We start from the raw sequence: 13,686 nt of genomic DNA, 5'->3' as shown, positions 1-13,686 counted from the left end.
TTCCTGCTTATGGATAATGAAGCCTTCGATTTTTTTTTTTTTTTGCACAAACAAGGATGCTCCTCATATTTTTCAATCAGCATAATAATAGCATCCCTATTTCAACTCATTTTTCTTAATACGAGTCAATTTCCCACACAAAACAAGAGCATGGATATTTGGCACAAAATATTTCGCTTCCTTTTAACACACCACACAGCTGGAATCGGACCAGAAATGCTACGAAATAGAGCAGTTTCTATCGCCAAGAAATGCCAAAGGATATGCCGTGGCATGTAAAATGCTATAGCGCATTTACAACTTTACACAGTAGGATATAGGCGGATTTTCATGCCCGCGTTAGAACGGAAGCATCACATGTAGCGTATTCACCGTAAATTATTTTCGTTTTCATACATCCGTGCGTGTATTGCGCCAAATTACTACTCCCTAGCTAATGCGCATGCGTAAAATAGAAAGTTTGCGACTTCCGCCATGTTAGTCAGTGAATACAATAGTGTACGCGCGCTACTTCCGTCAGAATTGAACAAATTTCTACTCTGACGCGAGTGTAGCGCGCCATCTCCGATGCGTGATTTCATTGGCTGTTTAGCACAATCGCTCGCAACTCACGGAGGTAAAGGACACATGAAAATCCGCCTTATCGATGATACGATTTTTGCTACGATAAATGCTTTCGTCTATAATTAGCCTAATGGAAAGTATGAATTTAGAAAAGACTACCTTATCAGAGCTACTGACATCTGGAGATATCATTCCATACTTCTTGAAGATTAATATTAGTTATATTTCCAGCTAATAGATGGCAGAGCCTGAGATATATTGTTATTTACTGTGGTATATGTAAGTAGAAAAAGAAGAAAAGAAATCCAGGAGAGAGGTGAACGTGCTCCTGTATCGAGATCCGGTTTTGTGGTAAATTTCAATAGGACAGTGTTTTTAAATAGGAGGAAGAAGTTGACATCACATAACCAGTGTTTGTTTTGGAACTTGATTTTGAACAAACTAATAAATCTGGTAAGCAGATAATTTTTTGTAGTTGCTTGCGCTGTTGTAAGTAGCTAGATGTAGAAGAAAATTTCCTTGACCTTTGTGAATGACCTCTATAAAATAATGAATTAAAAGTTTTTATTTCTTAACATGTAATATATTAGTTCTTGGTTGTAAAAATAGAAAAAGTTCAAAGTTGATAGCTTCGTGATTTTTACTACTTTTATTTGTTCTATGTTAAGTGCAAGTAGTGCCCTTGTACTAGGGATAAGATTGATGTAAAATTTACGGGAGAGATACTTCAGTCACGATAAAAAAAGAGAGGGATTGAGTATAGCCCGCTCCCCCCAGTGATTTTTAACGAATCATAAGTGATTCTAACGATTCATACCAGTTCATAATGAATCGGAATCGCGTTATAAAGATTTAAGATGTAAATCTTGTGGTAAGGAAGTTTTAGTATAAGTAGTAGTAGTAGTAGCGGTAGTAGTAGTAGCAGTAGTAGTAGTAGTGGTAGTTAGTAGCAATAGTAGTAGTAGTAGTAGTAGGAACGGGTTAGAAGCCCCGCAGGGGTTGGTTGGGTTCTGTTCTCAATATAAGTAGTAGTAGTGACTCTTCCAGTTCCTGTGACAAAGAACTGGGGGGAGCGGGCTATACACAAGCCAAAGAGAGATTTGTGTTTCTCAGATGTAAATCAGAAGTAGTCAAAAAAAAAAAAAAAAAGTAATCTTTCGCAGATAGTGGCCTCAGGTTAGACCCGCATGATACTATTTTCGATGTTGTATTACTGTTTATTTGTTGCCGTTTTAATATACGTTTGTAGAATTTCTTGTTTCTCATTTCCATCGTTCACTCTTAACTCTTAATCACAAATGTTTCTTATATTCACGAATAATTGTATTTTCTCGTTACTAAATTAGATATGTATTCGTCTGGGGTTAAGTGCCGTATCGCCGGACCAATTTTAGGAAATTTACCGGGTCAATTGGAGAATTTATGTAAGTTTGTGAGGAGGAATGAGTGAAAGTGAGAAAAGTGAAGAAAGTTGTTGTTTTTGTTGGTTGTTTTTGATGTAAGCGGCACAGTATGTGGAGGCGGAAGGACTATTTCGCGGAGAGGTACATTTCTTATGATAGAGTAGCACGAAGGGCATGGCGTTAGGGAAGAAGGAAGAGCATTTCGAGGGCTATAAAAGAAACCAGGGGAAATTGTTGTAGACGATTTTCTTCCTGAAATTGGAAAAGTTTACAAGCCTCAGTTTTAAAGGTAAGTGACTTCTATCTGAACGGGAATGTATTTCTGCACAGTGTACAGAAGCTGTATTGTATATTAACAGTGGTTGCAAGTATGAAGCCATGACAAGTGCTATTGATATTTTTATGACCGCCAAAACCCAGTGTTGTCACTGCCCGCGTATACCCACCGTCGCTGACGTGCCTGCTTCGGACGCACCCCTCGCTCCGCTCGGGCCCCTCTGCTACGCTTCTGGCCTAATTCGGTTAGATGGCATTCGTGCTTTTAGTGACCACCTAGCACAGGTTGGTTTGTTTTTGGACTAGTTTATGTGCCCCTAACGTAAGTAACGTCAGCTAACGTAACTTAATGTAATACAACAAAATACAACCGAATGCAGTGCATTTTGGTGTTTTTTTTTTCTTTCTTCAGTTTTCAAAGTGGTCCGGCGATACGGCACTAATGCCTATAACGATACTGGTTCTTATTCGCATTAATATTGAGCCATTCAAAACACATAAATTACCTTTCATACACTTAGTTTAATAAATATGATAGAGAAGTGTACAGTTTACTTCTACATAAACTTTTTAAGATGTCTGCTTCACTCACACAATAATTCTATTTATTTCCTGTTGTCATGACAATGACATCGATATTAGATTACATAAAACATTTGAATAGTCTTTTTATATATTAACATTATAACCATATTATTTCTTTTTCTTCTTCTTTTAACAGAATCTGCCTAGTATATAATTAAAATATATTATAGCCCAAGATTACAAGTAAATAATAATTGTTACAAGTAGAAATATACAACATACCGTTGTATGCCTTCGTATGTATTTTATTAATGCGCAAAAGCACTTTCCAGCTGTTAAGTGTTCCAAACTTAGAAATAACGAAAACCATGAATCCTTCCTTTCCCATGTTTCCGACCAACACTATGAACAACACTTTACTACAATATTATATGAATAAACTTGTAGAGGGGATTTGGAGAAGGAACCTTTATCAAATATATATATATCTGGGCCATCAAAATTATAGTACATATATTCCGATATATTCAAAGCGGATAATTGGGAAAGAATGGTCTGGGTAAGAATAGGAGATTCCGATAAAACCTACAAGCACAATGTTCTCCACCACAAATTCATGTGGCACTAGGATCGAACGTCTTGTGCGGGAGGTGAAGGCACTATCACGGAGCCACTATACCGCAGAAGATAACAAATGGAAACGATTTGAAATACATATAACTGTCTCTTTGAGATCGGTTGATGCGGTCTCGAATTAGTCCCGACCCTCCACCACAAATGGACCCTAAATGAATCGCTTTCTCGCACAGGAGGACGACAGGTTTACTCCATTTCGTAAAAAATCTTCTGCGTTTTATCTGTCTTGAACGATTTTTTTCAGTCTAGCAAATTGCTGTAACTACTTTTCTCTAGTTTTATAAAATGTAGACTGCTAATAAAATCCGTGCTAAGTGTCAAAAATGGAATAATTTGGTTTAATGTCAAAATGTGGTCTATGTGCCCAACACTTCTCAGTGAACTACAGGCTGTCAAAGTGGTTCAAGTGGAAGTAGTTCAAATAATCGCTAGAAGAATGCCCGTGGGTATATGTCTCACCAGTTCTAAAGTATTTCATTTTGACACTAAGCATTTATTTTATAGCCTACAATTGTTACTATATAGTCTACAATTGTTCTAGCTCAAAAACTGGTCTCCGCACGAGCACGAGAATAATATATTTATAGAGAATATTTGAAAGGTATGCTTGAATCTCGTTTTCGTCCGTTGGGGTGTGTATTTGATTCGAAATTGATTTTTAGTTTCCACGGTTATGCCCTTTGGTCTAAAGGAGCTGGATGCTTAATGATTGTAAAATTAAATTTTTGTGCTCTTAACGGGACCACGTGCACTAACGACACACGCATTAGCCACTAGACCAGCGGGAAAGGCGTATTTCAATTCGAAATGAAGTGATGTAAATCCAATTGGATCCAAGTGCTTTGTCAAAATATTTATTTCAAGCGGTGCTGTTATTATTCTGTGTAAAAATGTTAATTATTAATTCTTTCCCTCCGTAGGATACACATTTAAATATTAAAGACTTAGGCAGTGCTATATCTATTTTTAAGCGTATCCTCTCTTTTATTAACTCATGTCACATTGCTCACGTTCTCTGTTAGTCCTTTCCACTTGTATTTATAATTACTGCACTTTTATTCTGATTTTGTATTGTTTTTTGCACTATTTCTTGTTATTGTTATATCTTTACTATTTGTTATTGTTACATTTTTACTTTTTATTGTTATGGTTAAATGCGGTATGATCAAAAAATACGGTGAATAATTTTATTAGAAACAAGAAATACGATGAATAATTTTATTAGAAACAAGAAATACGATGAATAATTTTATTAGAAACAAGAATTACGGTGAATAATTTTATTAGAAACAAGTAATACGGTGAATAATTTTATTAGAAACAAGAAATACGATGAATAATTTTATTAGAAACAAGAAATACGGTGAATAATTTTATTAGAAACAAGAAATACGGTGAATAATTTTATTAGAAACAAGTAATACGGTGAATAATTTTATTAGAAACAAAATAATAAAGTTACATGGAATTTGATTTAATCTCCTTCAAAGTACTGTCCTTGGCTAAGAGATGTACTTATTCCAACATTGAATCCATGACCGGAAACCTTTCTGGAAGGTTTCTTTCGGAAGAGGGTTCAGCTGCTGCGTAGTGGCCTTCTCAATTTCAGGAATGGTGTCAAAACGTTTTCCTTTAAGTACGATTTTAATTTTTTGGGGGAACAGTCAGAAGTCACATGGTGCTATATCTGGAGAGCATAGTGAATGTGGAAAGACGGGGATATTTTTTCGGCCAAAGACTCGCAGGTCAAAAGCAAGGTGTGGCACGGCGCGTTTTCGTGGTGAAGAAAGTAGCCATTAGCTCATTTAATCGGAAGTTAAAATGCTTTTCACGGACCCATACGAGATATATAGTTCTTCTGAAAGGTCTTGAATAGGCTTTCGCCTATTGTGCCACTTTTTACACGTTTTCATCTTTTTTTGACGCCGAAGGACATCTCGATCGTTCCTCGTTTTGAACCGACTCCTTCCCGCTTTCGAATCGCTCAAACCACTTGCAAACAGTCTTCAATGCAACTGCTTCATCGCCATACACTGATTTTAACATTACGTGAACTTCTTTGGTACATTTTTGCAGCGTAGAACAAAACTTAATCAGTTTCATCTGGTGAACTGATTATGAAAGAAATTGATGAAAGCACACAATTCTCACCAGTGGTGCTATTCAGCCGGTTGTTAAAATATTTTGAGTTCACAGAACCGTTTGTTATACCAAGACCTAAACACGCACACACATACACGCATGAGATATCAAGAATGATGCTGAGATATCAAAGAGTGAGAACTGGGATCATATGACTGAAATGGTGAGGGTGAAGGTTAACTGTAAATAACCCTATGTGAAACAACATTATTTATATTTGAAACACCATTATCAACAATTGTCGATCCATTGCTGGATTAAGGTCTTTCCAATACTTTTTGACGGACAACTCGTTTCCAAGATATTCGCAGTACTACATAATTTCGTCACACCACCTTGTGTTAAGATATTGTGAATGTCGCTACTGACTACTTGGGGTATCTAGTAAAAAAAATGCTTTTATCTACTTTGTATGGTTGGTTCCTAATAGGATTTATATCTATATATTTACCTATCCATCTACTATCTCTCTCTTTCCAGTAGTAGAGCGTTCACCTCTGGTGCTTGGGGTCCGGAGCTCGATCCCAGCCCCCGCCAAGTGAACTTTGTGGTGGACAAACACCGTGTGCGTGGGTTTCCTCGGGGTTATCCCGTTTCCTCCCACTTTCTTCATTCCACCATTTCATTCATTACTCATCATCACCGTCTCTTTTAGCCTAACCGGCATAACCGTGGGACGTAAAACTCAAAGATTTCATTTCTCTCTCTCTCTCTCTCTCTCTCTCTCGAGAGAGAGAGAGAGAGAGAGAGAGAGAGAGAACCGGTTGTTAAAAATTAGAATAGCAGCACTGCTTCTCACTGTAAAGCTCGGAAGAGATCTAAAACCAATTTCTTCACGATCAGTCACTTTCGTTATTCATAATCTGTCTACTTTAGCTTGAAGGGCATAACGGTGGGACATTAAACTAGTGATTTAATTTCATGGCTTACATTTTACTTTTGATAGTGTCAATTCGGGTCTTAAATTCTCTCTGCAATGGTTTGGTAACGTCACTGTGACTGGATACATAAAGAAGGCGTTAACTGAAAAACATATATTCTGATGATCTTTAGGGATGGTGAAATTATAACACCTCAAGATGAAGGGGAAGTGAAAGTGATGCAACCGGAAAAAAAAAAATGTTTCTCTGTTCCTACTGTGACATCAAATTGAATGGTATGGTTAAAAATGTACCGGTTTGCGTGTACTTGCTTACTTTCTGTGACTCGCTCTTTCATATATAGTGTACAATGAGGACGTACTATAGTAAGGATATACTTGTGAAGCATTTCCGTGCAGTAATCTTTTCTTTCTGTCGTGAGTAAAGGGGAAGGTTCTTCAAGGATGTAAAAACGGATTTTTATTTAACTACAAGAAGGAAAAGAGAAACATATTTGCAATAAAAAAAAAAAATGAAGTTATGTTTTAACGCGTGTATACGTCCTTCATCGGCAGGAGAGAAAGTCAAAGGCCTGTTCTCATTAGCCAATGCCTAAAGAAGAAATAATTGCGTCATCGTTAAGGTATCCATCTTGAAATAGCAAGTTTACACCGACTAGTGTATTCTGTTCTTAAAGTTTTTTGTTTTTTTTTTAAAATTAAATTGTGAATGTATTAATTAATTATTTCCATTTGAATATCCTAAAGGAGACTATAGTGTGGGTATATAAGGAAAAATAGAAAGGAGGTTAACCAAGATACTGAAACCATTTTGAAATACTAATTTTTACTACACCACCCGAGGGAAATCATTTGAAATCAACACTGATTTAATTGCTTGGGGTAAAGTAGATGATGAAATGAAATCTTTAAGTTTTACGTCCCACGGTTATGCCAGTTAGGCTAAAGGAGACGGTGATGATGAGAAAGGAATAAAATAGTGGAATGAAGAAAATGGGAGGAAACGGGAGAACACCGAGAAAAACTACGCACACGGTATTTGTTCACCACAAAACTCATTTACCACGAGCTGTGATCGAACCAAGGACCCCATGCACCAGAGGTGAACGCTTTACCACTGAGCCACCGGGGCCCTAAAAAGTAGATGATGTGAACAGATTTAACCATCGGGTGTAGCTTGCGACACTTTACTGTGGCGCGACATTTGTCTGTTGTGTATCTGGAAAAAAAATAATGAAAACTGTCAGAATAGCCGGTTAGCGGATTCGAATGTGGATCCTCGCTATTATGAAGAGAGAATGCTAACCTGCTGCAAGAGAAAAACACAGATTATAGCACCTCCTTTTTATTTTGCATACTACAGTTTATTGTTTGTTGAACTTCCGTAGAGTCCCTCTTTAGCACCGAAACCATATGACGCGTGCACCGTAATGCGTTCAATGCATTTACATCGATAATCGAAGCCGGAACAACGTGCATTAAATGCGCAGGCTAGCCACTAGGCCAGCTGAAGGGAGGCAACATTTTACGGCAATGCAATTTATGTCGCGTATTCTTTTGTACATGTCACCTGTTTGTAATTAAAAAGAAGTTTGTGTTGATTATACGCTACTTCGAAGATTGAAGTAGTAGGGACTAAGGGCGCCGATTTCTCTGTAAATTGAGGGGGGGGGGCATCCAGATGCCGAAGGGATATATGAGGATTTTAAGACAAGTTGCATTCAAATTATACCAAATATTGTATATTCATAAATACAATGTGAGGGGGTCTACATGAGTTTTGGACGGGGCCCTCGGTCCCCTATGATCGGCGCCCTTGGTAGGGACATGATGAATCTAGCGTTCAGCTAAGAATTGTTTCCCGAATATACCAGGAATGAGTAGTGAAATGAGTTTTTTTTAAAAGATAATTGTGCTTGGGTTTGCTACACTTGACGTGATTCCAGCCTTTCTCTTGCGTTCGGCCCATTGCCTGAGTTGTATTCCTTCTCATTGCCGTCACCTTACACGCGATGCGAGAGCTCTTGTGTTAAGTGCTGAGCAGACTCGGATCGTCAGAGATCCAGGTTACTAGAGTACTTCAAGCTGTCTTGGTGTGTGGAGCGCGTGTATGTAACTTTTCTGATAGGTGCGAAACAGTCACACAAGGTAAAGTATTTATTTTATTTTATTTTTTTTAATTATAAAGGTATTTCTATTATAAAGGTATCCTAAAAAGTTCTGTCGCTTTTTCACCCACCACCTGCGAACATCAATATGTCACCTAAGACGTACCTGGAAGATCAAAAATGGTCCCCATCAGCATCGACGACCTGCCAACGTTCCGGAAGACCATGAATTCCATCGCGGTGGAACTTAGTGGGGCGTTAAGCGAAGAAGGTATCAAGTGCATTTTGCACCTCTACTAGGGATTTGAACGGGCGGCCTCTAAGGTGATTGTCCAAGGAATGGAACATGTGATAATCGGACGGTGGAATGTCCGGGGAGTATGGCGGATGCAATAGTGTTTCCTCTGGCTCTACAGTTTTGAGTTTTTCTCGAACACGGCTTAGCTGCTAACAGTACACAGTTGCATTGATGCTCTGACCAGCTGGTAGCAGTTCCCGATGTACGACGCCGTGAACAGTCCACCAAACATACAGGAAAAATTTATTCTGGTGCAGTGCTGGTTTCGGCTGTTTTGGAACTGGTTCATGGGATGGTAACCAATATTGACGGCGCCGTGGTGCTTTGTACAGGACCCACTTCTTATCACATTCCCCAGAAATGGCTCCTTCCTCGTACGAGACAGCATAGAAACACATCGCGTTGTCTTCTGGCCCGGAGTCAAATCATGTGGGACCCATTGGCCCTACTTGTAGTGCTTTCCAATTGATGAAGGTGCAGCCAAATGGTTCCTCCACTCACACTGTAGTCTCAATTCCTCACATGTCTTGTCACTATTCGTCTCATTTTCTGTACATTGAGGATACGTACCCGATTTTTTGATAGAAATTTGGTAGAAATTTTAGATTTCCGGTTTCAATAATGATCGTAAAAATAAATAAATAAAATAATAATAAAGCGACGAACAGTTTCTGTTTTTTAAATATGGATTCAGTACAGTGGATGAAGAGTAAGTTTCATCTGTGGCTTTATTCCTCTGTTGCAACCTGATATGATAATCAGCCATCGGTTCCGGTTTCAAAATTGATGTCCATAGAACGAAACAGTAGGAAGTGGCGAGTAATGGAATTTTGTTATGGATTCAGCATCCTAAGAATAGGTTCTGTATCCTCCGTTATCCCTATGTTCAAACCGGAAATGGTAGAAATCAACTGTTTCCGGTTTCAACATTGGTCGTCGTTGAACAAAAACGGTAATAGGTAGTAACAAGTTGTTTTCTGCAATCGACCCAGGTTTTCAAGACACAACATAGCATCACCATTTTACAACACTTATACCAAAACCGGAAGTGGTTGAAATTTAATAGTCCTTACGGTTTTAATACTTATTTCCATAGAGCAACAAACGTAACAGATATTGAGAAGCGGTTTTTTGAACTAATAGATTCAGCGTCCCAAGAATGAGTTGTTGAAATATGGGGCCGTAAAAGAAAATGTTTGAATGAAATATGTTGGATTTTTTGGATCAGGGGCTACAAAATTTTTGAACGAACCCTAAAACGATTTTTTTTTTTTTTTTTTTTTTTTTACGAAATAAGCAGATCATACTGAGTAAATTGTTAGTTTTAGTTTGGCTACACTATATGCAGTTTCTCAAAATATGGGGCGTACAAGAAATTGTCTGATTGAATGAAATATACGGAATTTTATAAATCGGGGGCCACAACATTTTTAAACGGCCCCTAAATCGAATTTTCATATTTTTTTACAGAATAAGCAAATCATACTGAGTAAATTGTTAGTTTTGGTTTGACTACATGTATGTAGTTCTCAAAATATGGGGCGTAAAAGAAAATGTTTGATTGAATGAAATATGTTGGATTTTTTGGATCAGGGGCACAAAATTTTTGAACGGACCCTAAATCGAATTTTCATATATATATATATTTTTAATGGAATAAGCAGATCGTACTGAGTGAATTGTTAGTTTTGGTTTGGCTACACTATATGCAGTTTCTCAAAATACGGAGCGTACAAGAAAATGTTTGATTGAGTGAAATATACTGAATTTTATAAATCAGGTGCCACGACATTTTTAAATGACCCTTAATTGAATTTTCATATTTTTTACGGAATAAGCAGATCATACTGCAAGGTGACCAGACGTCCCGTTTTAGCCGGGACAGTCCCTTGTTTTCAACCCTTGTCCCGTTTTTCCTGATTCTCGAACGGGACGTCTAAATGTCCCGTTTTTAAGCAAAAATGACCCAGATGTCCCGTAATTATTATTCAGAATATAAATGGTCAATGCAAATTCTACGCTCTTCCGTACCGACACTCATTGGGAAGGTTCAGCCGTGCCTAGAACTTCTGAATATTCAAATGAAAATAGTGTGTTCTGTGGTTCAAGTGGGAATTGAGTGGGAATTCTGAGTATTCAAGTAGTTAAAAGTATTGTTGGGTAATACTTAAGTTAGAAACAATGTGTTATCATTCTTACTTGTGTATTTTGTAAATTGAAAACACTGCTGAGTCCCAAAATGCAATGTGGAAGTCACCCCTTTCCCCCACCGTCGCCGATTCGTAAGCGTCCCGTTTTAGAAAGTAAAAGTTCTGGTCACCTTGTCATACTGAGTAAATTGTTTGTTTTGGTTTGACTACACCGTATGTAATTCTCGAGATACATGTAATTCTGGGCCTACAAGAAAATTTTTGTCTGAAATAGAGGATTTTTTTTTTAAATAGTAAAAAGCAAATGGATAAAACAGATGTGGTTGGCATTTTCTTTAATACAGCTAAAGTAAGCTTATCGCATAACTTCTGTCTTAGAAATTGGACACTCAACAAACTAAAGAAAATTTGATAAGAAAAGGGAAAAAGTTTGTGACAGTTGAGGGAAATTTTCTTAAAGAAACGTACGAACACTATACCCTGGCCGATGAACGATGATTTCTGACAGCTTTGCACGAGGCCGCGGCGAGCAAGCAGAAGACAGCAGGTCAACCAACCTTAGACTTACAATCTGTCGCGTCTCCATGGTAACCACCGCACATTGCCAAACTTTCATTCACCCCTTCCCACCCTCAACGAGGAAGCAGGCGATTCTCCCCTTGCGCGAGAAGCACATGGCGACACCGCACTTCTCAGTCGTCCTCGCTAGCTTAGCTGTCAGAAATCATCGTTTGCCGGTCAGGGTATAGTAGTGTCATGATCAGCCCGTATCTCAACGTTTCTACACTGGTATTCATTGATTTCGGGGTTAGGAATGGTGGATCATTTTTATAATGGCCTGGGGCGGCAAAAAATGTTCACATGTATACAGGGCCGGATTTAAGAGGGGTACACGTGCACCCTCCTTCCCTGTAAATATGCACTATCTAAAATGAGAAGCTAGCAGTGAAAATAGCAACACTTTCATAAGGATTATGTACGATACAAGTACCCTTCATATTTTAAGTGTCCATGATTAAAGGAATCCCTGATCTAAAGCAGCAAGCTAACTGTATACTGAACATTATATCGATACAAAGAATCCGTGGCTCAGTTGTAAAGCGTTCGTTTTGCATTCAGAAAGTCGTGGGTTCGATTCCCGAGGCCAGACACTGAGCATTTCGAAGGCAATTTCTCATTCACACCTCAAGCCTAAAGGCATTAAAAAATTCAAATTTAATCCAATTACGAGTTATTGGTGCACCCTCTGTCAGAAAACCTGGATCCGGTCCTGCATGCATAGTAATCGAGCAAGTCAAGGTTTACCTTCATACCAAGTTTAGTTCACATCTGGTGAGTTCGTTAGATACCGTACGGATGTATGAACACTATCCTTGTAATTTTTAACTATTTTTAAAAAATCCAGGGGGCGCGGTGGCTCAGTGGTAGAGCGTTCACCTCTGGTGCTAGTGGTCTCGGGTTCAAACCCTGCTCCCGCCAAGTGAACTTTGTGGTGGACAAACACCGTGTGCGTGGGTTTTCTCGGGGTTCTCCCGTTTCCTCCCACTTTCTTCATTCCACCATTTCATTCATGTCTCATCATCACCGTCTCCTTTAGCCTAACCGGCATAACCGTTAAAACTCACACATTTCATTTCATTTTTTAAAAAATCCAATTAAAATCGAACACCTTTCCATATTACTTCATGTCTGTATTATGCGCGCGTGGTCTTTGGTTCTATTACTGATTGTGCAAGATTTTCGGTGTCGATCTAGCATTGCTTAAGCAGTTGTGGAAGTTCGAATTAAAGAGAAACCGAACTTCGGTCTGGAAAGCCATAAATAATTTGTATGGGAGCTAATGAGCTGACCACATATTATGATCCTAGTAAGAAAAGGCACGTGGCTGCCCATATCCTTTCTCCGGCGATAGTGCTAGGAAGTTTATTTCCTTTCTTTAAGAAGCTTACACAACAAGTTTGCAGTATTTACATATCAAGGAAAGTAACTCTTTTTATGTTTATAGTAATAACGGTAGCTGTAAAATACAACATAAATAACTCACTGTGAACATTAAGATCTCTAGTGAAATAGTGCAAGGGAATTATCAACTGTAGTCGAGATAACATTGTAATGTCTGTTTTAATCCCCAGAGGATTTATATAGGTTCTAGGCTTGATATAAACACACATCATAACAAAGAAACCGTAAGGTTCGTTATACTCATGTTGGCTACCCAAAAACATTTCTTTTTGCGTCGTGATAATTGTACTTCCTAGCGTATTTATGTTTGTAATGTGTTCATTTGAAAAATATACCATGTGCTTACGGTTTCTTCCCTCATAGCTTGGAATTAGTAATAGTGAAAATGAAATCTATAAGTACAGGATGGCCCATAAGTATACGATGTTTCAAAGCCTACGGTAAAGAAACTAGCAACATAACTTGAACATAAACACATTATTCTCATGCCATTCCTTTCAAGAATTTTAATCTATGTTCTCCATGGATTACCAATGGATCAACCAAATCGATACATCCCTGGAGACAAAGAGCAACGTTGTCACAAGCAACTTCACAGACCCGTATTAGTATCCTATAGAACTCTTTTGTGAAAGCTTCACGTAGTTCGGCCAAATTGCGTATGTGATGTTGATACATTTTGTCCTTTAAAACACCCCAGAAGAAAAAGTCATTTAGTTCAAATCGGGAGATCGAGTTGGCC

General features: G+C 38.2%; 1 protein-coding gene across 2 annotated transcripts in view; it reads left to right on the top strand.

Annotated features, from left to right (window-relative positions):
• Positions 1-530: 530 nt before the first annotated feature.
• The window catches only part of LOC145675571 (ileal sodium/bile acid cotransporter-like), a 121,309-nt gene continuing 108,153 nt past the window's right edge, over positions 531-13,686 (top strand). The window contains exons 1-2 of one of the 2 annotated variants that reach the window (XM_081746090.1): positions 531-1,017; positions 8,333-8,574. The gene's annotated coding sequence lies outside the window, so the exon portion shown is untranslated. The remainder of the gene's footprint in view (positions 1,018-8,332; positions 8,575-13,686) is intronic. The other variant, XM_081746089.1, reaches the window with a different exon arrangement.

This window comes from Thermobia domestica, chromosome 18, assembly GCF_964235325.1.
Source record: "Thermobia domestica chromosome 18, izTheDome1.hap1.1, whole genome shotgun sequence".
NCBI classification, from domain to species: Eukaryota; Metazoa; Arthropoda; class Insecta; order Zygentoma; family Lepismatidae; genus Thermobia; species Thermobia domestica.
This window is presented reverse-complemented; position numbering and strand designations above follow the sequence as displayed.